The 26,799-nt window shown below is 41.0% G+C and overlaps 1 protein-coding gene and 2 pseudogenes across 13 annotated transcripts in view; 1 reads left to right on the top strand and 2 right to left on the bottom strand.

The window, feature by feature from the left end:
- JAK1 (Janus kinase 1) overlaps window positions 1–26,799 on the bottom strand; it is a 231,278-nt gene that overhangs the window by 140,503 nt on the left and 63,976 nt on the right. For 2 of the 13 annotated variants that reach the window (XM_072730703.1, XM_072730716.1), the window contains 2 exons: window positions 25,165–25,243; window positions 120–239 (listed from right to left, as the gene is read on the bottom strand). The exons of 2 other annotated variants lie outside the window; for them this stretch is intronic. The gene's annotated coding sequence lies outside the window, so the exon portion shown is untranslated. Of the gene's footprint in view, window positions 1–119; window positions 240–16,407; window positions 16,470–17,397; window positions 17,467–17,773; window positions 18,032–25,164; window positions 25,244–26,799 lie in introns of those variants that run through there. 9 more of the 13 variants (XM_072730714.1, XM_072730715.1, XM_072730711.1 and 6 more) reach the window with 9 other exon arrangements.
- LOC112907914 (NADH-cytochrome b5 reductase 3-like) lies at window positions 1,919–3,099 on the top strand (annotated as a pseudogene).
- LOC140594743 (proteasome maturation protein pseudogene) lies at window positions 12,800–13,424 on the bottom strand (annotated as a pseudogene).

The following is a 26,799-nucleotide window of genomic DNA, read 5'->3' as shown; positions in this document are numbered from 1 at the left end:
AAACATTTACCAGCACACCACTGGCTTTACAATGAATGAACCCAATTAATTCTCCTAACACTCTCATTTTACAGAATGGAAAATTAAGTTTAGACAGGGTAAGTAACAAAATAACTTACCACAAACTTTTTGGTAGCAGAGGCAGGATTAAAATTCACACCATCTGCCTCCAAAGTTGATGCACTTAATTATGATGGAGAAAACAACTTCTTAATTCATTTTATAAGACCAGCATTATCCTGATAGCAAAGGCAGATAAAGACATCACAAGGAAAGAAAATTACAGGTCAATAAGCATTATGGATGCAAAGATACTCAACAAAATACTTGGAAATCAAATCCAACAGCATATTAAAAGGATTATCTACCATGACCAGGTGGGATTTATCTCAGGAATACAAGAGTAGTTCAACATAAGAAAATCAATGTAATAAACTACATTACTAGAACGAAGGTAAAAATAAACAAACAAAAACAAGAACAAAACCAAAGACCTAGGATCATTTCCTAGCTTGTTGTTGTAAAAAAAAAAAAAAAAAAAAAAAAAAAAAAAAAGGCATTTGGCAACATCCAACAGTCTTTTGTGATAAAAACACTCAGAAAACTAGAAATAAAAGGGAATTTTTCTAACATGATAAAGGGCATTTATGAAAAACCCAGAGTAATAAAAGACTGAAAGCTTTCCCCCTAAGAAACAATAAAGCAGTAACAGAGGATGGACTCCAATTTTCAAAAAAAAAAAAAAAATCCTGTGGATAAAATGTTATCAAACAGCATCACATGCTAAAAAGAAATTGCTCATCAAAGGAAGAGATTGATGCAGCAAACTTCATTGTTATCCCATTTTAAGAAATTATCACTGCCATCCAACCTCCAGCAACCACCACCTTGATCAGTCAGCAGGCATCAACATCAAGACATGACCCCTTACCAGCAAAAAGATTACAGCTTACTGAAAGCTCAGGTGATGGTTAGCATCTTATAGCAATAAAGTGTTATTTAATTAAGGTATGTACATTGGTGTGCTTTAGACATGTTACTAGACTACAATATAGTGTAAACATAGCTTTTATTTGCACTGGGAAACCAAAAAATTCATTTTATTTGCTTTATTGTGATATTCACTTTATTGTGGTGGTCTGGAACCAAACACACAATATTTTTGAGGAATGGCTATAAATGGAAAGACATCCATGTTCATGCTTTGGAAGACTTAATAGTGATAAGATAGCAATACTCCCTATAGTGGTTTAGAGATTCAACACAATTTCTATCAAAATTCCAACAGCCTTTACTGCAGAAATGAAAAAAACCTATTCTCCAGTTCACATGGGATTGCAAGGGGCCCAGAATACATAAAACAATCTTTAAAAAGATCAAAGTTGGAGGACTCACGACTCCTGATTCCAAAACTTACTACAATGCTACAGTAATCAAAACAGTGCTATATTGGCATAAGGACAGACATATAGACCAATGGAATAGAATTGAAAGCACAGATATAAACCTATACATTTTTGGCCAATTGATTTTCCACAAAGGCATCAAGTTCATTCAATGAGGGGAAAGATTAGTCTTTTCAGAAGAAAATGTTGGCATAACTGGATTTCCCCATGCAGAAGAATGGAGTTGGATCCCTACTTCATATCACATATAAAAACTAACTCAAAATGGAACCAAAGAACTCTTAGAAGAAAATATAGGGGTAATCTTAGTGATCCTGGGTTTGGCAATGGATTCTTAGATATGACACCAAAAGTATGAGCAAGAAAAGAGAAAAAATAGTTAAATTGGACTTAAAATTAAAAACTTTTTAAAAATTGTGCATCAAAGGACATTATTATAAAAGTGAAAAGAGGCAGCCCAACTTGGCCTGGGCAGCAGTCACTACCACTGGGCCCAGCTGAGCATAGGGAGCATGTGGAGCTCTCTTCAGTCTGGTTCCTCTACAGCCTTCCCAGCTATTCAGTACTGGGCCCCAGCCATAACCCTTAGAAACCTGGACATCAAGTATCCACTGTGGCTCATCAATAAGAAGAACACTGGCCATAGTACCCAATGGTTCTGCTTCATGTTGCTATGGCCCCATCACATTCTAGGCCTTCCCATTGGCCAGCATATCTACCTGTTGATTCAAATCCACCAAAACCGGGCAGCCCAGTTTAGTGCTGCCTTCGGCCCAGGGTGTGATCCTGGAGACCCAGGATCAAGTCCCACGTCAGGCTCCCTGCATAGAGCCTGCTTCTCCCTCTGCCTGTGTCTCTGCCTCTCTCTCTCTCTCCGTGTCTCTCATGAATAAATAAATAAAATCTTTAAAAAAAATGCACGAAACCTGGTCATTTGTGCTATATACTTATCTCCAGCCATGACAAGGGCTTAGTGGATTTGGTCATCAAGCATTTCTTCAAAGGCATCCATCCCAAGTTTCCCACTAGAGGGAAAGATGTCCCAGGACCCAGAAAACAAGAAGATTAGAGACATCATTGAGTGAGTTCCAGGGCTCAAACTGGCTGCTAGTCTACCCAGGCAAACTACCCAGGGAAGTTTGCCATCTGTCCAGACAAGAAATCCAACCCTGTCATCAAGATGGTGAAGTCTATTGGTGTGACCATGGGAGGAATGGGCATCAGTCAGATGCTGCAGGTGATCCATAACATCATGAAGGACCTGGACAACCACACCATATGCCAAATGCTCTTTGCCGATTGGACCGAGAAGGACATCCTGCTACAGCCAAAGCTAAAGGAACTAAGGAATGAACACTCCACTTGCTTCTGATAGAGGGGGAAAAAACCCTGAAGCCTTGGACTATAGCTAGGGCTTCATGAATAATAGATGATCAGGAACTACCTACCACCCCCAAAAGTGGAACCACTGCTGCTCCTGTCCATAAGCCAGTCTGCCTGCCTGTCCAACCTGGACCCCATGGGTCACTCCAAAGAGTGCTGCTTTACCTTCTGTTGGCCAGGTCCTGGCATCATGCAGAGCCCAGATATCACCACACCCTGTCTGTACCCAGTACCCCTGCACAGTCATTCTTCAATACTGTGGTCCAAGTTCAGCCTACCCTACTCATGCCCTGAGTGGTTACCCAGCTGAGCTGACCCAAAGGGTCTCCCTTGGAACAGAGTTCTGTTTCAGATGGGCCACAGCTGGCAACATTCAGGGCAAGTTCCTTCCTCACTCTCACTCAGCCCTGACCCTGTCCTCATGATTCCTTGTCCCTCCTTCTATCCTTCAACTTCCTCTCTGCCACATGCACACACTACAGGGTTGAGGCTCCCAACCCTGTAGTGGACCCACCTCTCCCTGCAGTGGACCACAGTCTGGAAATAAACATAATGTATAGGCATCCCAGAGCTCCAGGGGTCAGGAGCTACCCCTCACTGTCTGCCTCAGAGGTATGGTAGGCTTCAGCAGCACCTGACACTACATGAGGCCCATGACACCAAAAATTCCAGGGCATGGGGGTTGTGATGAGAGGGAAGGATACTGGAGGTGAAAGGCTGCCTCTCATGCTAAGGCCCAGCCAGGACCCAGCCAGACAGGAGGTCGGCTCTCTAAAGTGGGAAGAGGGTACTGGCTGAGGTTCTCTGAGGGCTGGCACGTGGGCCATCTTGAAACCACAGCATTTTCCCCTAACACACCCAAACATTCAAGCAGCTTGGGAGTTCCAAGCTGTCAGCTTGGCAGAGTCCTATCTACCACAAAATGGGGATTTGGACAAGGGAGGGGGAACCTGGGCTCCTGGCTGGGGCCACCAACCCTAAAGGGAGAGTTCTACCCCCTTCACCTGCCTTGAGCCCCAGTGTGGAGATTTTACACAGTGCCTCGTGTCTGAGGGACAGCCTCATGGCTTCCACATTGCCTTTAGACAACAGCTGTTAGCCTTTTACATATCAGCTTGGTCAGAAGAAGTTTTTTTATAAGCAGAAAAAAAGTTGAAGTAAAATTGTGCTAATATTTTTAAAAAGTGAAAAGACAACCCACAGAATGGGAGAAAATATTTGCGAATCATGTATCTGATAAGGGTTTAATATGCAAAATACCTAAGAACTCCTACAGCTCAACCTAAAACAAACAACTCAATTAACAAATGAGCAAAGTACTTGAATAGACATTTATCCAAAGAAGATATACAAATGGCCAGTACGTGCATTAAAAATGCTCAATGTCATTAGTCATTAGGAAATACAACTCAAAACCACAATGAGATACCGCTTCACACCTACAAGGATGGCTATAAAAAGAAAACGGAATTAACAAGTATTGGCATGGATACAGAGAGACTGGAACCCTCATCCCCTGCTGGTGGGAATGCAAAATGGTGCTGTCCCTGTGGAAAGTAGTTTCTCAAAAAGTTACACATAGAATTATCCATGACCCAGCAATTCCACTCCTGATATATATATATATACACAAAAGAATTGAAAAGAAGGATTCACTTGTAAACCAGGGTTCATTGCAGCTTTATTTACAATAGTTGGAAGGTAGAAATAATCCAAGTGTCTATCAGCAAATAAATGGATAAACAATATGTGGTAGCTACATACAATAGAATATTCAGCCATGAAACGGTATGAAGTTCTGATACTACAGTTCTGACATGAAGTTCTGATATGCTACAACGTGCATGAACCTCAAAAGAAGCCAGTCACAGTGAGACAGATATTGTGTGAAATATAGGAATATATATGAAGTCATATATTCCTATATTCCATATATTCATATGATTTCTAAAATAGATGAATTCATAGGGGCAGAAAGCGCATGAGTTTATCAGGGGCTGGAGGAAGGAGGAATGGGACATTTTGGCTTGATGGATATGGAGTTTCTGTTTGGGGTGATGGAAAAGTTTTGGAAATAGATCATGGTAGTGGTCACACAACATTTTCAATAATTAATGTCACTGAGCCATACACTTAAAAATGGTTAAAATGGCATATTTCGTGTTGTATATATTTTACCATTTTTTTAAAAAGCACAACTAATTAAAACTGTTCTTGTCAACCCTCCACTAAATCTCCCAGCATCTTCTTATCCGCCTTTGAGTCCAGTGACCTAATGTTGCCGACCTCTCTCCCAACTGCTTGAAGCCTTTTCCTTCCGTGTTGTATACTTGCCAATACCTGTGGATAAACACACACCAACCAGCACTCTATGCTGGCCAACCACTACTGTGGTGACAAAAACTGCTGAGGTAGTACGTAGGGCATTAGGGGAAAGACTTTAAAAGGAGTACAAAAATATGTTTGTGTTGTAAGTATGTATATATAAAAAGTACACTGCAGAAAGTTTCTAGAAAGCATGGGTAAACCTTATTTGATAGCTCTAGACACTTATGCAGGGAGATGAGCTTTCTCCTGGATCACCTCCGTCAGGGGTTAGGAGAACAAAGCTGTGGCATCTCAACTTCCACTAGTGGATTGTCCCCCAAGTATTAGGCCATGAAGGCTGGGTCTCCTTAAAAGATTTGGACCAGCCCTTATTTGTCCTAATCCCTTAATGTCCTCTGTGCTCATACTCTCTTGTTTTGTTTTGCTAAGTTTGGCAGAATGTCTGACTCCTTGGCCTTTTCACTGTCATCTTGAAGCTTCAGGGTATTCCTGTGTGGGCCAGAACTTTGTTTTATAAAGTGAGAGTTTGGAACCTAATAAATCCCCCCTTTCTGTTCTTGTTCCACAGGTCTGCCAACATGTAAGGAAAAGGGGAACTCCAATTGCTTTTTTGCTTTATAGGCCTAGACGCATTTTTACATACATTTGTAAAAAAAGTCAGATTCTTAAATCTACTGAGTATAAAATCATGTACCATAGTGGTTAAGAGTTGGGGCATTGGTGTTCAACATTGGTTTCAACATAGGTTCAATTGGCTCTGTCTCGACTGTAGTGACTTGGACAAGTAGGCCTTCCACGCCTGCAAGCACTGATTTTTCTAATCTCCAAAGTGGCATGTAATAACACCTCCTTCAGAGGATTATGATGATGTCTAAATGAGGGAAAGTATGAAAGGTACCTCACACAGTGGCCAACACAGGCTCAAAAGGGTTAACTCCTTAGTTACTTTATTTGTTGTAGAGCATCCATGAAAGCCCATAGGCCTCCTCCATGAGATTTCCCCCAATGAACAGCCCACAATTTCTCCTTTCTCTACACTCTGAAAACACTTCATGAAAATATAATTGATGATATAGCCATGTACCCAAACTTTGGTCAAATAAACTCTAAGTCCTCTGAGAGGAGGTAGTAATGTCGGGCACTGTTGCCATTCTTAGAATCTGATGAAATGGGCCCTAAGAAACACTTGTGAAATTGAAAGACTGAGAAGCAATTTGGGGCCCTGCAAAAAGCACTGGACTTCTTGCCAAAAGGTTGAGGTTCCAGTCCTGGTTTTCATATGTGCAAGCTTTGTGACACTGGATAAGAAATTTGAACGTAACTCTGATAATCAGTCTACATGGGTGTAATAGGTGGCCCAACTGCAATAAATGAAATGTTTGGGTCACCTACCCCCCTACCAAATTCATGTTGAAATCTTAACCCCTAATATGAAGGCATTAGAAGGGAAGACTTTGAGGAGATACTTAGGTCATGAGGCTAGAGCCCTGTTTCTGCCCCATGAGGACACAATGAGAAGCTGGCAGTTTGCTACCCAGAAGAGAGTTCTCATTAGGACCTGAACAGGTTGGCACCTTGATCTCAGATTTTCAGCCTCTAGAACCATGAGAGATAAATTTCTACTGTTTATAAGCTACCCAACTTATGGTATTTCATTGTATCTACCCAGTCTAAGACTAAACTACTCTCAAGACAGAATTGCAGTGAGATTCAGTGTGACACCATACGTGTGACTATGCCTGGTAATTCCTAAAGTACTGCAAATATAACCCTATCCGTATTCCCGCATTGCTGTTTTAAGTCTACATAAGTAACCAAGGTCTCCTCCTGTTGTCTTTATTCTAGGTTGCTGATAAATGCTTTTTGGTTCTGGAACTAAAAAGGGGCATAAGAGAAGGAAAAAGAACTTGTTGGATGTCAATCACTTACAATGAGGCTGTTGTCAACCAATTAACAAGTTACACCTAAAGTTAAAGCCCATTTGCATTGTACTGCAAGGATTAGGAAATTGATAGATTTTTTAATGGTAAACTCTTAAGTACACAAAGGCTTATGCTCAAAACTCCCATTAGCAATAATGCAAGCTATGCCTGTTAGGCCCATGGAGAGATGAGAGTTGAATGTGATCCATAATCTATCTTACTTAATGTCATCAGTTTCCCTATAGCCCCTTCAAACAATCAGATGCCAGTGAAATGCCCTATGATAGATTTAATAGCCTTGGTTTTAGGAGAATACAGATAGTCGATTTCAGTGACACTTTTCAACATGAGAAGCCTATACATATTTTAAAATCTTGATGTACCTGTGCACATTTATTTTTTGTTGGTTAAAAAAAGCAATCCTTTAATGATGAGAGGGTAATTAAAGAGAATAACATACAAGAGTATATCAGCTCAAATATTTCCCCTAATAACTTGGATTTTCCCCCTTCTTTTTATTATGTAAAAATGATTACATTTGTCGAGCCTTTTATAAATTAGAAAATGTTTCAGGTTGCCTTTGGTTTGTAAGAAATGAACAAACCAAAAGGAAAGGGACATTGATCTTTTGTATTTCCTTCAAAATAATTACTGAAGGCACCCTTTGGATAGTCATGCAACACTGTGCTTGGTTAGAATTTTCCCAATTACAGAAGCACAAACACTATCTCTTCCTTATTCCTTTTTTTTTTTTTTAAGATCTTATTTATTTGAGAAAGAGAAAGAGCACGAGTGGGGTGGGGTAGGGCAGGAATGAAAGAGAGAGGGAGAAGCAGACTTCCTGCTGAGCAGGGAGCCCAACACAAAGCTCGATCCCAGGACCCTTGAGATCATGATCTGAGCCAAAGGCAGGTGCTTAACTGACTGAGACACCCCGGTTTGGTTAAACATCGAACTCTTAATTTCAACCTCAGTCATCATCTCAGGATTGTGATCTCAGCGTGGTGAGAGATGGAGCCATGTGGCTCCCCAGGCTCCCCAAGCTAGTTCCCTTTAAAGCAGACTCAGATTGAGCTAGTAAATTTCAGGGTGTTCTTCTTTCTTTAAATCTCTTGATATTTCAGTCCATCTCACATTCTATTACCACACAGAATGTAAAAAAATCCATGAGGGCTGGGACTATGCCCTATATTTCCTCATATTGTAGGTACAGTGACCATATTTCCCGAACAAAAAAACCTAGACACGTACATTTATAAAGAAAAATTTTTAAAAATCTGAAGTTGGCCTTTTCTCTCCAAATCTGGGAGTATCTAATGGATGCATTCTAGCAAAATGTATTCTACATTGCATACATAGAACACCATGAGTTGATTGATGGGTTGATTGCTTATCCTATTTAGAACAGAGATTATAAACTGATAGACTGAAGCCCATATATGGCCCTTGGTGATTTTTTGTTGTTATTCTGCACTTTAAAAACAAGTAAGTCTCAATTGATTGCCAACATTTAAAAATTGTTGATTTCACATAAAAGTCCAGCTACTCTTGAGAAATTTGAAGATCTAAAAAGACTGGGTTGTTAGAAATCAGCTCAGGAGCTAAAGTCTCCCAAAATGGGGAAATCTAAAAAAAGGGGGGGGGGAATCTAATACAACTGGAAATGCAAAGAAGGCCATATTTCCAGTATAAGGAAAGAAAGCTGCTTCACAGAAAGGGACGACAAGGAAATGCATGTCTGGACCTTGGCACATGGAGGAGACACCTACACCTCTATTGATCTCCTTCTCCACTTGCCAAAGGATAGTGTGATTATAAATTACAAAAAAAAAATAGATATTTATATATATGTATATTTTTTTAATTTTTAGTTTTATTTTTATACAATGAAAGGATGTCACTTGGTAGAACTATATTATTGTTGGTAGAACACAAATCAAAATGTGTCTATAATAGTTTGAAAAACAATATTTCAACTGATTAAACAATCTGATTAATTCTGAGTTGCCACACAACACTCTATATGGATTATAAATGAAGAATTAGAATATGAGGCAACGAAAACAAAATTTACATTAACCATAACCTTTTAAAAATTAAACCATCTTTTAAATATCACTTTTCTTTTTTTCAAGATTTGTGAGAGAAAGAAATGACGACCGAGAAGGGCAGAGGTAGAGGGAGAATCTCAGACTCTGAGCTGAGTGCAGAGCCTGAGGCAGGGCTCAATCCCATGATCCTGAAATTATGACCTGAGCCAAAACTAAGAATTGGATGCTTTCACCGACTGAGCCACGTAGGCACCCCTAAACCATCACTTTTCTTTTATGCATCAGGAATATGCTTTCCTGTTCATCATAAGCTTCAGTTTGTTAGCAAACAGACATTATACCCTCCTGCCAGCTGGACTCCCCTTCCTCAGGATGCACCCAGCCCTGTGCAGTGTCTTTTTCTATAGCTCCATAAGCAGCCTTTTATTTATTATATACAGTCATGTTGTAAGTCTATCTCCTTCACTGGATTAACAGTTTCTATGTGGCACAAACATTGTGTCTGTAACCCACACAGTGAGTATTCAATACACATTTTTATATTTCAAACTAGTTTCCCCCCAAACGGGTGAGAAGTAAAACAAATATTTGTAGCAACTATAATTGTTGTTTCATTTCAAATAAAATAAGTAAAAAACAAAATAAAAACTTGATAGATAAGTAAGTTTTTAAAAATACAGATATAGTACAGATCTTTTACCTCTTTTTTTTTAATTTTATTTATTTATTCATGAGAGACACAAACACACACAGAGAGAGGCAGAGACACAGGCAGAAGGAGAAGCAGGCTCCATGCAAGGAACCTGATGTGGGACTCGATTCCAGGTCTCCAGGATCACACCCTGGGCTACAGGCAGAGCTAAACCGCTGCGCCACCGGGGCTGCCCTAGATAAGTAATCTTTGATAAGAAATTTACTGAATGCTTACTTTGCGGCACACACCATGCTAAATGCTTATAAATTAGCTCTCAAAATTCTCAAAACAATCAATGAGATATATGGCACTTTAATTACAGAAAGAAAACTGACAATTAGGGATTAAACTGTGCATTCAAATATTTGCTGAGCACCTAATATATAGCACACTGAACTATCAGTTGGGGATATAGCAGAGAACTGACTTTGCCTTTTGTGGAACTTATTTTCTAGTGGAACTTGCTAAGATCACATATGTGATATATCAACATTCTAGATTTATAAATCATTTTATACATATGATAAGCCTGGACAATGTGAGTTCATCTCTTAAAGGCCCATTCTCAGAATTGACAAAAATTTGAGATGAGGAGCTGAGGCTCAGACCCTCATGACCTCCTGAAGATTAAAGTAACGCTAAAAGGTCACTCTGCCTTTGCTGGGAGCATTGAACCTGGGAGGATCTGATCTTTAAAACTTCCAGTAAACAGAAAATATTCTCAAGAGAAGATTTATAAATAATAAAAGGAATCAGAAATAAGATACCATGGACTATGGTATTAAAGAAATAAAACAGAGTTAAGACTGCATCTTTTTAAGTTAGATATTTTTCTCTCCTGTATATAAACCTCGGTTAAGAGCAGGGTGAAGCCACAGTAGAATAGAAGTCAGGGCATGGAATGGACTTTGGCCTCTTGACCTCTAAGTGGGATGGGAAAGTCTAGGGGAAGGATGAACTTCCAGGCACTATCACAATTCATGCTGCAAAGCTGTGGTCCCTAGCTGTTATGCCATTTTGAATTTTATTTACTTCTCTGGACCTGGACACACAAGGAGTCACCCTGCTCAAAAAAATGCAGGAAGAATGGGGGATCCCTGGGTGGCTCAGCAGTTTGCAGCCTGCCTTTGCCTCAGGGCATGATCCTGGAGACCGGGGATCCAGTCCCACATCGGGCTCCCTGCATGGAGCCTGCTTCTCCTTCTGCCATGTGTCTCTGCCTCTCTCTCTGTGTCTGTCATGAATAAATAAATAAAATATTTTAAAAAAAAAATACAGAAAGAAGAAAAGGAGCAGGTTCAGGTCTGAAATATTCTAATTTGCATCAGACACTTCTTGGCAAACACTGAAGTTGCTGGGATAGATTCTGAGAGCTCCTCTCACTGCCAATGCAATTTAATCATTAATCTTCAAGGTTTTCATAACTAATCCCCAGTGATGTGGGGCATCTTTGGGGGAAAAGTTTCATTCAAATAAAACTGAAGTGGAACTCAGAGAGTGAACAAAAAAGTGGTTTTAGAAACTACCTTCTAATTCTGAGTAGAGCTGAAAATTGCCTTTTACTATAATCTAAAGTAACACAGACGGGCACCTGTGTGGCTCAGCCAGTTGTCATGATCCGGGGGTCCTGAGATTGAGCCTGACATCAGGCTCCCTGCTCAGTAGAGAGCCTGTTCCTCCCTCTCCTCTGCCCTTCTCCCCTGCTCGTGCTCTCTCTTTCAAATGAATAAAATCTTTAAAATAAATACATACAGGGGTGTCTGGGTGGCTCAGTCAGTTAAGCATCTGCCTTCAGCTCAGGTCATGATCCTGGGGTCCTGGGATCAAATTGAACATTGGGCTCCCCCGCATGGAGCCCACTTCTCCCTCTGCCTGTGTCCTGCCTTGCTCTGTGTGTCTATCATGAATAAATAAATAAAATCTTAGAAAAAAATAACAAATCACTTAAAAGAAATAAGGTTTAATATTTTTATAGTGAAGATTTATTTTTAAATAATTATGGAATTTGTTCAGGGATACATAGTATGTATGTACATGGATATTCTAATTTTTTCAATTTAATCATCTTGTGATATGTAAATCTATGCAGTACAATAGTGTAATCAACATATGCTGGTTAACTTAATTTTTCATTTTAAAGACTAAAATCAAAACCTTTGAACTTATTATACTTTTCAACCTGAAAGAATCAAAGAATAGCTACAATTCTAAAATAGCATCAATAAATTCAGTATTTTTTTAAAAGATTTTATTTATTTATCCATGAGATACAGAGAGAGAGAGAGGCAGAGACACAGGCAGAGGGAGAAGCAGGCTCCATGCAGGGAGCCTGACATGGGACTCGATCCCGGGTCTCCAGGATCATGCTCTGGGCTGAAGGCGGCACTAAACCGCTGAGCCACCCAGGCTGCCCAATAAATTCAGTATTATTCTTATAAGTATCAACAGGCTATATTGAAATGAGGTAAAATATAAATATCCTGTACTTAATTTAAAGTGTTGCCACTGAAATCAATTGCAGATGTTTATTTTGAAAGATGCTGCTATGAACATTGCAGACTCAATGCTGATCATGGTATTCACAATTAAAGTTATGGGATACCCAGAAAATAGGCTGAATCGGAACCTGTACAGTTTTAAAATACTCATTAACAACAACGTTTGAAAGACTAGAAAGCTATTGTTTTCATATAAATTGAGAGTTTTAAAATCATCTCCCTTTAGTGCTTTCAATTGTTACATGGCCATAAACCAAAGACCCAAATCATTTCAAATTATCACAGATACTATTTAGGCAAAAATTCTCATGCGTCAGCACTTTTAATGTTGTGTACATAAGATTATAGTAAAAAGATGACTATAGGGCAGCCCCAGTGGCTCAGTAGTTTGGCACCGCCTTCAGTCCAGGGCGTCCTGATCATGGAGACCCAGGATCGAGTCCTGTGTCGGGCTCCCTGCATGGAGCCTGCTTCTCCCTCTGCCTGTGTCTCTGCCTCTCTCTCTCTGTGCCTCTCGTGAATAATAAAATCTTGAAAAAAAAAAAAAAAAGATGACTATAAACAACATGCAGCTCCTCTATTTTCATGAACAGCACAACAGATCACAGTAATCTGAGTTTATATTCCACCATCAAGTGTGGTTCTCCCAAAGTGTGGTTCACTTTGTGATGGGCTATTAAGAATATCTTCAAATCCAATAGTCTCATCATTACCTCTCAAAATACCTAGCGAAAGGTTTGAGCTTGGAAGAAATCAAAGACACTGAACCTGCTGCACTGCCTTTAATTCCATGTGTAATTTTAGTGGAGCAAATAGACCCTGGATGTTTCTTAGTGTAGAAAAATTCATTTTTTCTTGGTTGAGCTGGAAATTTTTTCTGTTAATTTAAGAGGATGACTGGGCAATAATAGTTCATTTTTCACACAAGGAAAACCTTTTCGAAGATCATGCTGTTCAAAAGGTCCACTTGCTGAAAGTTCAGTAACTGGAATACTGTCCTTTAGCTGAGATCCAAATCCTCTGGCATTCATCTTCACTTGCTCTGTGAACAGCCTTTCATCCCTGTTACTGTCAGCCGGTCCCGCCACTCACTTCCGTTTCAAGAAGGTTTAATATTAATTCACCCAACAAATATTCTTTTTTTTTAATACCTTCTACTTGTCAGATAATATTCTAATCTCTGAAGACAAAGCAGCTAACAAAACAAATACCCCGGCTCTTAAGGAGATTACATTTTAGAAGAAGAAGACTAATAAAATATATAGTATGGCAGGCAGTGGGGAGAAAAGCTAGGAGAGAGATATAAAATACTAGAGTATCTCACTGTCCTTAGAGTCACATGGGGGTTTTGTGTATGAGGGATGATCTGAGAGTGTCTGCTTCTTGACATAAACAGTGACATAGGCAAAATGGAATTGGAATGCTAGATGGTGGTGATAAGACCCTTATGGTGGGAGGGGGTCTCTTCTCAAGAGCTTACAGAGTCATAGGCTTCCCTCTTCAATGCTTATGTGAGGGGTAGGGAAGGAATGTTCTTAGCTGAAGTTCAGGTTTTACCAGAGATCCATCACTTTTCCTGCTGATGGAGGCCGAGAGGCTAGGGGACAGATTAGTTTAACTTTGAACCTTTGTTTCAAGAAATGAAAGCTGGTAGATATGAGCAAGAAACAAGAGACAATATATTCAGAGTTGTCCAACAGAACCTCTAAGAAAAAAAAAATGATAGAAATTAAAAACTCAGTGCAAAAGGAGATTGGATTTAAGTTTTGGACTCCTTGTCTATAAGTAAAAGTTTTATTAAATCACCTTCCAGAAATACATCTTTCATTGAACACTACTTTACAGTTTACAAAGGGCCTTCACATACTAAAATCTATGCTACGTGTTTTTAGATTTATTAATCTAGGATTTGTTTTCCTGATAGGAGACTGAAATAATCTCTAGGCATGGACTACCACTGAGGCCATTCTCTTTAAAGTAGAGAAGAGAAAGTTACTCATGACCAAATTTACTAATGATTACTATAGCACACTCTTCAGCGTGATGGACATAGTACTTACTACTCCTGAATTTGGTTGGTTCTTTGCAGTTTCTACTGCATTCCTTTGGGATATTTCCTTTGCAAAATTTCCTATCTTTTGTTTTTTCTCCCTCAGAATGATTTTGAGGGTCTAATGAAGACAGGGTTCTTCAGTAGGTTAAGTGGGAAGATCCAATTTCAGCATGACCTAGGAGGCTCCATAAATAACTTTCTCTTTTTACTGTGTTAATAAGGTCAAAGCTTTCTAGCATAAGGTAACAGGCTAATTTTTTTCTCATTCTATCACTATTCTTCCCAAGTCTACTCTCAGTATAAACACACAAGACGACTCACAATTTTCCCAAGTTATATGAACACGTACCAGGCTCTTAGGCCACCATGCTTCTGTACAGAAAACTCCCCCTGACCCTTTCATTGTTCCTCTCTTTCTTTTTCAATGCTCCTCACTAACCTCCTCTCACCTTAAATCCACTGGTGAGAAAAACTCAACTGGTTTTTCAAGAAATGGGCAGAAGCTATGAACAGGTATTTCTTCAAAAAGAACTATACGTGGCCAAAAGGCATGTGAAAAGATGTTCCACATCACTCAGCATCAGGGAAATACAAATCAAAACCAAGAGGAGATACCACCTCACACCAGTCAGAATGACAAAAATTAATTTAGGAAACAACAGATGTTGGCGAGGACATGGGGAAAGGGGAACCCTCTTGCACTGTTAGTGGGAATGGAAACTGGTGCTGCCATTCTTGAAGACAGTGTGGAAGTTCCTCAAAAAGTTAAAAATAGAGCTACCTATGACCCAGTAATTGCACTACTTGGTATTTTTCCAAAGGATACATAGTGATTCAAAGGGGCAAATGTAGCCCAACATTTATAACGGCAACGCCCAAAATAGCAAACTTGGAGAGAGCTCAGATGTCCATTGACAGATATGTATAATGGAATATTATTCAGCCATCAAAACGAATGAAATCTTGCTATTTGCAGATGTGGATGGAACTAGAGGGTATTATGCCAAGCAAAATAAGTCAGAGAAAGACAAATGTCATATGATTTCATTCGTATGGGGAATTTAAAAACAAAACAGATGCACATAGGGGAAGGGAAGGAAAAATAAAACGGCAAAATCAGAGAGGGAGACAAACCATAAGAGACTCTTTTTTTTTTAAGATTTATTTATTTATTTATTTATTTATTCATGAGTGAGTGGCAGAGAGAGAGAGAGAGAAAGTGAAACAGGCAGAGGAAGTAGCAGGCTCTATGCAGGGAGCCTGACATGGGATTCAATCCTGGGTCCCCAGGATTCATGCCCTGGGCTGAAGGCAGTGCTAAACCGCTGAGCCACCGGGCTGCCCACTATAAGAGATTCTTAACTATAGGAAACAAACAGGGTTGCTGGAGAGGATGGGGTTGGGGGGATGGGACACCTGGGTGATGGGCATTAAGGAGGACACTTGATGTAAATGAGCACTTGGTGTTATATGTAACTGATGAATCATTAAATTCTACTTCTGAAACTAGTAATACACTATATGTTAATTAAATTGAATGTTTTTAAAAACTCAAAACGTGTTGAGTTTTTTAAGACCCTCTTCAAATTGGGCATCTGACTACCCAAAGCTTTCTTTGACATTTATGCACCTTGTGCTACAAATATTCATTTCTGTATCAAGCTGTGGCTGGCATGTGATGAATGTTCAATAAATTCTTGGTGAAAAAATGGTACAGAAAGTCTGGGAAAACACTGGGTGGGGATAGGGTAGAGAGAATCAAGCTTAAAAGGTCACTGTAGAGCAATCTTTACTCCTGGACCCAGAAAACAACACACTTAGGAAATTTACCTATATAAATAATTGAGAATGTGCTCAAAGATTTAGCTACAAGGCTCACACTTCATTGCTGTTTTAATAGCAAAATGCAGGACACAATTTTAATCCTTCAATTGGACTTTAGCTAAATAAACACGTAATGGAATGCTAAGTACCCATTTAATACATATATGGAAAATATTTAGTAGCATGTCACGATATTTTATTCAAGAAAAAAAGGCTGTCCAAGGAAAAAAGCCGTTCAGTCTGCTTACATTTAAGGCTATACATTGTCAACAATGGTTTCCTTGGTGTGGGATTTCCTTTTCTTCTGATTCTGAAAAAAAAAAAAAAACTAACCTTGTACAATAAGTACTAATTGTTTTTGTGATTAAAAAAGGAGCGCTTTGTTTTCAAAAGAGAGAGTCCTGTCCTTTCATGGTCCAACTGCCCTTTGGAGCTCTAGCTCTTCTGAGATGCCATTCATAGTCCCAGCATTCCAGAGTGCCCAAGGGAAAGGGCTGCCCAGGTATTTTACCCTCATTTCACAAAATAGAGGCTTGGAAGGGAAAAACAGCTGCTCCAGTGCTGACTAAAAAGCCCAAACAGTTCTCAAGACTTGATGATGTTAGAAAACTTGCATTAGTATGCTTCACTATTCAAGATAAATTCCTCTCAAAATTTTGCGTTGACCCCGAAGCCATTTGCCATGGAAGGAGTCTGTCCCATCCAAGAAAAAATCCAAAAGTCGGCATATTTCTTCCTACCCTCATTTACATTTATATGGACCCTCCTGAGCCAGAAGCCACCCCCCCTTCTGCCCCCAGCACACACACACACACACTCACTCTCTCTCTCTCTCTCTCTCTCTCTCTCTATCTTTTACTGGGCTGTAGTTCCACCAAAAGAGGCCCAGTCCTAGCCAGGAAAGAGGGCCAGGCCTGTAGGGCTGGCTGCAAGCCTGAGGTGCTGGGTCCCTCTGGAGGGGGTGGCAGACAGGCCAGCTGTGAACCGGGTGACCTGACTTCCTCCTTCCCGGAGGTCCCTGCCCACATCACCGTCATCAGGTCTCCCAGGAAGTCAAGTCACGTTCTGGCCTCAGAGATTCTGGGAGGAAAAAGCGGGTGAGGTGGCAAGAGCCCTTGCACCCTTCCAAAGGACAGGGCCCCCTAGCTCGCCTTCTGTCACTAATTAGATGGAGATGGGGGTAAGTGATCTTCCCCTTGAGTGGCCTAAATCTCTCATCTGTCCGAGAGGGTACTGACCTAAAATGACTGCGTCCCCTCTGCAGTGTTAGAAGGGGGGGGGGGGGTGCCCAGATGTCCCCGGGGACGCTGCAAAAAGAAGAGACAATTAACAGGTACTGAGGATCCTCGAGGTGCCAGCACCCGTGCAAACACGGTCTTATTTAATCCTCCAACAACTCTCCTACGTTAGGTGTCCTGGATCCCAGCATATGGTTTGAAAGTAGGGGCAGAAGGTCTGCGAAACGCTTTCCGACTTTGCTCACTCCGTGACACGCACGGAGAAAAATACCTCGACGACACCCTTGGGCCAAAGCGAGCAGCAGCCAGAAGCAGCAGCCCCCGCTGCCCCGAGAGGAGGGGCTCCGCCTCTCCGTTCCCTCGTCCCACCTGTTACCTGGAGTGCAAACCGGGGGCTGATCCGAGAGACACGGGACGTAGCTGTGTCCAGACAGAGCTGGATTTGCTGCCTTCTGTGTGACTTCAAGCACGTAACTTGATGTTTTGGGGCCTGTTTCCTCACCTCTAAGTGACTAATGCTGGCACGCACGTCGCTAGGACAGGGACAGGAGCCACGAACCCGACCGCAGGTGCGTCTGCGAGGATGCGCGCACAGGGCGCGTCCCCCTCCCCCCTCCCCCCGCCCTCGGCTCCCGGGCGACCCCGGCGCAGGCGCAGACGCAGGCGCGGGCCGCGGGGGGAGGGGCGCGGGGCGCGGGGGCGGCGGGAGGCTGCGGCGGCCCCGGGAGCTTCCCGGCTTCCGCGCCGACTCCTGCGGACGCGGGCGGCTGCGTCACCGTCCGAAAGCGCGGCCGGCGGGGGCGGGGGCGGGGCGCGGCGCCGGGCAGCCGCGTGCTCTAACCGAAAGTCGCGGCCCGGACTTCCCCGCCGCCGCCGCGCCCCTCCCCCACTCCGCCGGCGGAGGCCCCGGGGCCGCGCGCGGGGCGGCCCCTGCAGCGGGGCGAGGCTGTCTTGGCCCGGGGTTGGGGCCCCCGGAGCGCCGCCGGCCCGGCCGCGCCGTCTGGCCCCACGGTTCCCTGGGGAGGAGGAGAGTTGGCCCGGGTGGCAGCCCTCCCCCGCGTCTTTCCACCCGGCCGCCCGCCCGACTCGCCCGGTTGCACAATTCCTGCCGTGGAATGGCCGCGTGACTCGGACGGAGCCCAGAAATGTTTCCCAGGTTGCCCCCGCCGAGAAAGCGGCGGCCGGGTGTCCCTCGCTGACCCCCGGCGCCCTCGTCCTGCTTCTCCGGGGGACTGGGGCGCCCTTTACCACGCAGAGCGTGCCCTTTGCAAAGAAAGACCAGCCCGCGAGCCACGAGCCACGTTTCTAACCTCCCCCCTCCCCTCCCCCCGCGGTGTGTATTTTCAGACCAAAAAAAAAAAAAAAGTGTTTCAATCCCCTTGGAGAATGCAGGACCCGGTTTTGAAGGAGGATGAGGAGCGAACGCGTGAAGAAGTGGAGGCACAGGTTTGAGCTGTCCAAGAATCAGCGTTGTAGGCGCTGGTGGCACGTAGTAGGCCCGGATTGGATAGGGAATGAATGAGCAGTTGGAGGAGGGATTCCGAGAGCTGCCTGTAGACCAAAGCTTTCATTTGGCAGATGAGGAAATTTAGAGGTTGAAGTCATTGCCCCGGGGTCACCTAGCTAATTCACGTGGAAAGCAAGAATAGAATTTGGCTCTCCTTTCCACTTGAAATACTCTGATTTTGAGATGGGTGTATTTTGCCCTCTATGGGAAAATAAAACCCCTTCGGGAGTAACCTCTGCAAATCCTTTATGCCCTCTTCCTACCCATCTAAAACAAGCAGGACAAAGCAACGACTCCCAAACACCATACATGCATGTGACAGGCTGAATTGGACAATGCCAAAGCAAGACGTTTGCAAGGCATTTTTTTGTCTTATCCCCCCCCCCCCATAAGATAATCACAAAACAGGCAAATAATAAGGATAAAGAAAGAAACAATAGTGCTTCTTCAAAATGGTATGGAAGATACCATTTGCCATGAGCCTTACTTTTGTCAGTAGTGTTTGGTGTTTGGCATGGGAACTGCTAGACTTATGAGTAACTGTCAGGGTTGCTCTGAGACTGGTCAGATACTTTGCTCAGTCAGGCTCAGAATAGATTTGTAGCTCATCTTTCAGAACAGACAAGCTGCAATCTGTGAGAACACAGGGGACTTCAATGACAGTCATGCAGATGGCTGGACAGCTTGTTGTCTTTGAAGTTTCAAGGCTGACCAAGTATACCAAATGTCTAATTTAGGGAACAGAATTGCCAAACAAGTAGATGTTAAGGTCGAAGGAACCAAAACTCTAAGTGGTAATCATGACTAAAATTTCATTCTCTTGTGGGTTGTCAACAATGGTTTCCACAATGATGGTTATGATGTAGTCAGAACAATAACATCCAAGTACGAATTCTTCTCCAAGATGATGGGGGGTGGTTTCCAGTGATAGAACAACAGGTCAAATTATGAAATGTCTCCATTTTGTGGGTCAACCAGATACACTCTCAACTGAGGCAATCTTTTTATTTTTTAACTCTGTTATCTCTACCCTGTCTGTACTTCGGATATCTTGAAGGTGAGAATGAATACAAAACTGCTAGAAAGATTTGAAATTCTAGGCAGCTAAGGTATAATATGTCAATTCGGTTTGATAATCCTACATAGTGTTCATGAAATCAAAGCATCCCTTCCTATATTTTCCCACACTGCAATTTCCAGTTTGCCATCATACCAGGCTACTGAACCTGAACTTTAGAAACACAAAAGTGTTGGCCCTTTTATTGCACTGCTTTGTTGCTTGAGAAAAGGCATCTGATCAAAGCTATCTTTTCCAACTGAGATCTTAAGAATAACAACCTATTTGGATGCAAGTGATACTTTTTAATATATATTTTATTCAACACCATTGTATCATGTTGAATTTTTTGCAAAGAAAATACCTCAGAACAATTTTGATTGTTATCAACGTTAATTAAGTTAATTGTAAGATATTTATCAGTCATAGTGTAGCATTTTGGAATTTGAGGAGGGTTCTTTAGAAAAAAATGTAATTATTCTCCTTCATTTTATCGACGAGAAACTGAAGGCTATTGAAGTTAAACGATATATGGAGTTCTTGACACAGTCAAAGTCAGAGCTGAGGATTCTGATTTGCCATGTGTTTTACAAAATCATGATCACAGACTTCATTTCATGAGTGTGTGGCTCTCTGCATAAGGCATGGTGCTTGGAACTGGGGGTTATGAAAAGGTATAAGGAGTTCTCAAATATCCTATAGTCTAATTGGTGATATAGGACAATGTTTCTCAAACTTTAATGTCCATAGGAATCACCAAACTATCTTGCTAAAATGCAGTTTCTGATTTATTGGTTCTTGGGTGGACCTGCTTTGCCACCAAGGAGATGCCAATTCTGCTGGTCCACAGACTACACTTTCAGTAGCAAAGTGTAGGACATATAAATATAAAGGTAATGAATAGTCTAGCAAACTAAGAGAAACAAAAAGAATAATAAAATCTCCTTAGCCTGTCTGAATGGATGTTACAAAGCTCATGCTCCTTACTTCTAGGAATGTCCCTCAGACACTCAGAGCATATTTACCGTTACAAAACAGTAACCTATTTTTGTCTCTGAGAGCCCAGCATACAACAAATAAGGAAGAAGCGGGGCAGGGAGAAAGAAAGGAGAAAAGCAACGGCAAGAAATACCTTCAAAGGAATAGAGACACCATAAACATTTTTTTGAGAAAATGTAAATGCGTGGCAGCCAAGATATCAGTACTTCTGGAGAGTATCAATGAGAATGTAGTGTTATACAATGATTTGGAGCCGAGAAGTCTTAATTCAAGTTCTGGTAGGTCATTTAGTACTGATATGATCTTTAGGCATATATGTAACCTGTTTAGCTTCAGTTTCCGTATAAGGAAAAAAAAGAGAGAGAGAGAGAGCTCATACCTCCAATCTCCCTCCATTGAATAATTAAATATTAAAGCATTGACACAGATATGTTGGAGAATGTACAGAGCTTCACAATGTAGCTTAAGTTTGGAAATTCAGCAATTTTATTAAAACCAATGCAGTAACAAGTAATTCTAATCTTACACAAACTATTTCAGAGAATAGAAAAAGTAGGTACCTTCTGTGACTAATTTTATGACGCTGTTATAACCTAGCTGCAAAACCTAATTAGGATAATGCATACATGAAAGGAAAATAAAAGGCTCATAATCACTCATTAGCATAACTACTAAAATGCATGACCAAGTCGGGTATTTCTCAGAAACGGAGGCTAGTTTAACATTAGAAAATCAATTAATGTAATTAATGTGATTAACAGATTAGAGGAGAAAAATCATATCCTCATCTCAATTTCAGAGAAATAAAGCCTACATCAAATATTATGCTTAATGGTGAGATACTGAAAGTATTCCATTAGAGATAAGAAACAAAACAGAATTGCATGACATAATCACTACTATTTAATGTTATATTGGAAGTCCTACCCAGTATTTTGGGTTTTTAAAAAAAAATTTCCCCAGCCATTCTTTTTGTTTTACCTTGGCATTTTTTTGGTATGAAAAATACACACACACACACACACACACACACACACACACACACACACACATACACTCTCCCATTAAAACACACACACACTCATTGGACAGGACGGAACAAAACTCATTATTTCCAAGTGATTTGATTGAAAATGAAGACGACCTAAAAGAACTTAAAGATAAGTGATAAGAATTCATAAGAGAGGTTACCAAGATTGTAGCATTCAAAATCAGTATTACTATGGTAGGCAGAATAAAGCCCTCTCCCTTACAGAGATGTCCAGATCTTAATCCCTGATACCTCTGAATTTGTGCTTTAGATGTCAAAATGAGCACTGGGTATTGTATGAGACTCATGAATCACTGCCCTCTTCCTCTGAAACCAATAATACATTAAATGTGAATTAACTGAATTTAAATAAGAATTTTTAAAATGACTTTGTAGATGTGATTACATTAATATAAGATCAAATTATCCTAGATTATCTGGGTGAGCCCAATGTAATCACAAGAGTCCTTAAAACTAAGTCAGTCAACCTGTTTTTGCTGGCTTTGAAGGGAGAGAAAAGGAGCTATAAGCCAAGGCATGTGGGCACCTCTAGAAACTGGAAAAGGACAAGGAAACAGATTCTCCCCTGGAGACTCCAGAGCAGCAAAGCCTTTCTAAAAGTTTGATTTTAAGCCCAGTGGAATCAATTTTGGACTTCTGAACTACAGAACTGTGAGGTAATAAATTTCTGTTGTTCTATACCACTAAGTTTGTGGCAACTGGTTACAGCAGCCTTATAATTATATAATTACAAAGTAATTGATTTCTAAATACCAGTTCACAAATGAAAGCAAAGAAGATAACACCTAGGACATTTGTGGTAGCATCCAAATTTATGTGTTAAAAAAAATTACCCAGGAATGAAACTAACAAAATATATGCAAAAAAATATAAAACTTTACTGAATGTTGTTAAAGAGGACGTAGATAAGTGGACATATACTATGTTCAGGGACTTGAAGATTTAACATTTAAAGATGTGAATTATTCCCCCAAACTGATCTGTAGATTTAATTACAATTCAAATCTCAAAGGACTTTTTTTTTTTTTTATGGAACTTGACAACTTGATTCTAAAATATGTATGGAAGTCAAAAGGCCAAAAAGAGCCAAGACATTCTTGAAGAAGAAGTTAGGGACTTGCCAACAAGATATTAAAATTTATCAAGTCATTATAATTAAGGTAATATGGTAATGGTCCAAGCATAGAAGAATAAATCAAAGAATCTGAAGAGAGGACAGACCTAGATCCACAATATATAGACAAAGGGACACTGCAGAATAAAGGAAAATGATGGAGCCACCAATAAATAGTGCTGGGATGTCTGGGTATTTATAGTTACAAAAATAAAATTGGATCCTTACTTCATACAATACATATAAATAATCTTCAGGTGAATTAAAAATCTAATATAAAAGGCAAATTATAAAAATTTCTCCCTGGGCTAGGGACAGTTTTCTTAAGACATTAAACATAAATATAAGAGAAAAGATTGATAAATTACATTAAAATTGAGAGCATTTGTTCACCAAAAAATTTCATTAAATACCTACCATCCACTGGAAGAAGATGCATATTTGCAACACATTTAAGTGATAAAAGAGTAGTATAAAAAATACAGAAAGAGAGGCACCTGGGTGGCTCAGTCCATTAAGTGTCTGACTCTTGATTTTGACTTGAGTTATCAGCTCAGGATCATGGGATCGAGTCGCATGTGGGAGGGGGCTCATGCTCAGTGGGGAGTCTGAGATTCTCTCCCTCTGCTCTTCCCTACACTCTCTCTCAAATAAATAAATCTTTTAAAAGTACATGCAAAGAATACTTATTAATTAGTAATAAACAAAAAAAAAAGGAAAATGGACAAAAGACTACACAGATACTTCACAAATGGAGAAACTCAAATAGCCATTAAACATATGAAAAGGGACCCCTGGGTAGCTCAGCAGTTAAGCAGGGCTGCCTTCAGCCCAGGGTGTGATCCTGGAGTCCCTGGATCGAGTCCCACATTAGGCTTCCTGCATGGAGCCTGCTTCTCCCTCTGCCTATGTCTCTGCCTCTCTCTCTGTATCTCTCATGAATAAATAAATAAAATATTTTTTAAAAATTAAAGAAATAAATAAACATATGAAAAGATGCTCAACCTTAGCAGTAAGGAGTAAAATGAAAAGTAAACCACCCTGAAATATTTTTATGTATCCATCAGATTGATGAAAGTAAGTCTGGCCATTCCAAATGTAGAAAATGCTGTGGAACAATGGGAACGCTTATACATTACAGATAAGAGTATAAATTTGTGGGGCACCTGTGTGGCTCAGTTGGGTAAGTGTCCAACCAACTCTTGATTTCAGCTCAGGTCATGATCTCAGGGTCATGGGATTGCACCCTGCCTTGGGCTCTGTGCTCAGTGGGGAGTCTGCTTGAAATTCTCTCCCTCTTCTTCTGCCCCTCCCCACCCTCAAAAAAATAAATAAATATTTAAAATTAAAAAAGCACACATTTTTGTAAGCATTTAAAAGAAAAAAGTTTGGCATTACCTAGTAACACTGAACATGTCAGAATCCTATAATTCTACAATTCTGCTCTCAGTTATATGCTTTCAACTAGGAATTCTGGTGGGATCCCTGGGTGGCCCAGTGGTTTAGCGCCAGCCTTTGGCCCAGGGCATGATCTTGGACTCCCGGGATCAAGTCCCACATCAGGCTCCCTGCATAGAGCCTGCTTCTCCCTCTGCCTGTGTCTCTGCCTCTGTGTGTGTGTGTGTGTCTCATGAATAAATAGAATCTTTAAAAAACAACAACAACAAAAAACAAAAACAAAACTAGGAATTCTGGTACTGGGAAATATATACATGGATGTGTATAGCAACATTATTCATAATAACAAACTGGAAGCAATACAAATGTCCACCAAAGGTTGCATATATAATTAATTATTGTATATTTATAGAAGAGACTACTGCACAGCAATAAAAATAATAAACAGCTACACACACTAACAGAGGTAATGCAAACACAAGGTTGAAAGAAGCAAAACCCTGAAGAAAATGTACAATATGATTGTTTATACTATGTTCAAAACAGACAAAATTAAACACTCTTGTTTAAGGATGAACACAGATCATAAAACTAAGGTAAACTAAGGGGATAATTATCCCAAAAGTCAGCACATTGATTACCTCAGTGGTGTAGGGAGAGAACAATTGAGGAGTCCCATGCAGGAAGTTTCTTCTACAAGGAAAATGTTCTTCTCTTCACCTGGGGGAGCCAGACAGCATGCTTACTTTATTTTTATTCTTCAGAATGTATATTTATGTCTTGTCCATTCTTATGTGAGCATGATTAATTTAAACAAAAACTATTCAATTAAAAAAACAAATAAGGGAGTAGGCAAGATGGCAGAAGAGAGTAGGGGTCCTCAACTCACCTGGCCCCACAAACTTATCTAGATAACTTTCAAAGCATCCTGAACGCATACAAATTCGACCAGAGATTTAAAGAGAGAACAGCTGGAATGCTACAGAGAGAAAAGTTGTTGCTTCTAAAAAGGTAGGAAGACAAAAAAGAAAGAGAAAGAAAAGAAAGAAGAAAGAAAGAAAGAAAGAAAGAAAGAAAGAAAGAAAGAAAGAAAGGAAGAAAGGAAGGAAGGAAGGAAGAAAGAAGAAAGAAAGAAAGAAAGAAAGAAAGAAAGAAAGAAAGAAAGAAAGAAAGAAAGAAAGAAAGAAAGAAAGAAAGAAAGAAAGAAAAAAGAAAGAAGGAAAGAAGGGGAACCTTGACTGACTAGCAAGGCTAAAGCCGAGTGGCAAAAGCTTCCAGGGCAGGAAAGCCCAGGCCTGGAGAAACTAGAACTTTAAAAATCCACACTGGAGTTTTCCCTGACAGAAAAGTGCTTAGCAGGGAAATTGGGCAGAATTGCAGGAGGGGCAGTGAAGCCTCAAGATTCCTGGAGTCACTATTAGAGGAGGGCCACCTGGGGGAAAGCTCATGGCAAACCACGGTCCAATATTGGTAAAGGGCTGGAGCGCCACAGTCCTCTGGGGCATTTGGGAGAAGCCAGTTGGTTAGGTGGGCTGGCTCCAGAGCAGCTTTTGCACTAGAGCCTGGCAATGGACAGAGGTGGCTGTCTTCTGTTCCCTTCGGGAGAGGCGGTCCCCAGGAGTGCGAGTCCAGTGGTGCACGGCCCCAGATCTCATGGCGCCCAAGTAGACAAAGTCAGTGATCATCCATTCCCCCTGGGACAGGTGGAAGTGGGGAGAGCACAGGAAAGTGAGAACTCTCCTGCTGCTGGGCGCCCTGCAAGCTGTGCAGATCAGGGCACCTGCACTGGCCCAGGAGCATTTAGGCCAGTGTGGCCTGGGAGACTGTGGTTAGTTACTCACGGGGAGGTGACTCCAAAGCTAGAAATCTGACCACCACCATTTTTTCCCCTCTGTTTCACCTTGTGCCTGGCAGAGGCAGGGCCTCTAGGGAACAAAAGCCTCACAGAATAAACAGCTCCCACTGAGTCCAGCACCTGGCAAGGGGTGGGCATCTCTGCCCAGGCACAGACACCTGAGAATCAGCACAGCTGTCCCCTCCCTGAGAAGAACTTCTGGAAGTACAAGGGAAAAGCAAGTTTACTGACCCAGCAACACTGGAAAACTCCAGGACTGAGGGAAAATAGTATATAGAAATAGAGGGTCCTTTTTCCCCAATTATATGACTCGTTTTTATATCAGACTAAAAATTTCCAATATTTTTTTCTCTTTTTCCACCTTAACTACAATATTTTACCAACTCTTAATTTTTAAGTTTTTCCTTTTTGACTTTCATAT

This window comes from Vulpes vulpes, chromosome 12 (assembly GCF_048418805.1).
Source record: "Vulpes vulpes isolate BD-2025 chromosome 12, VulVul3, whole genome shotgun sequence".
NCBI lineage: Eukaryota > Metazoa > Chordata > Mammalia > Carnivora > Canidae > Vulpes > Vulpes vulpes.
Note: the sequence above shows the minus strand (reverse complement) of the source record. Positions and strands in the feature narration are given on the sequence as shown.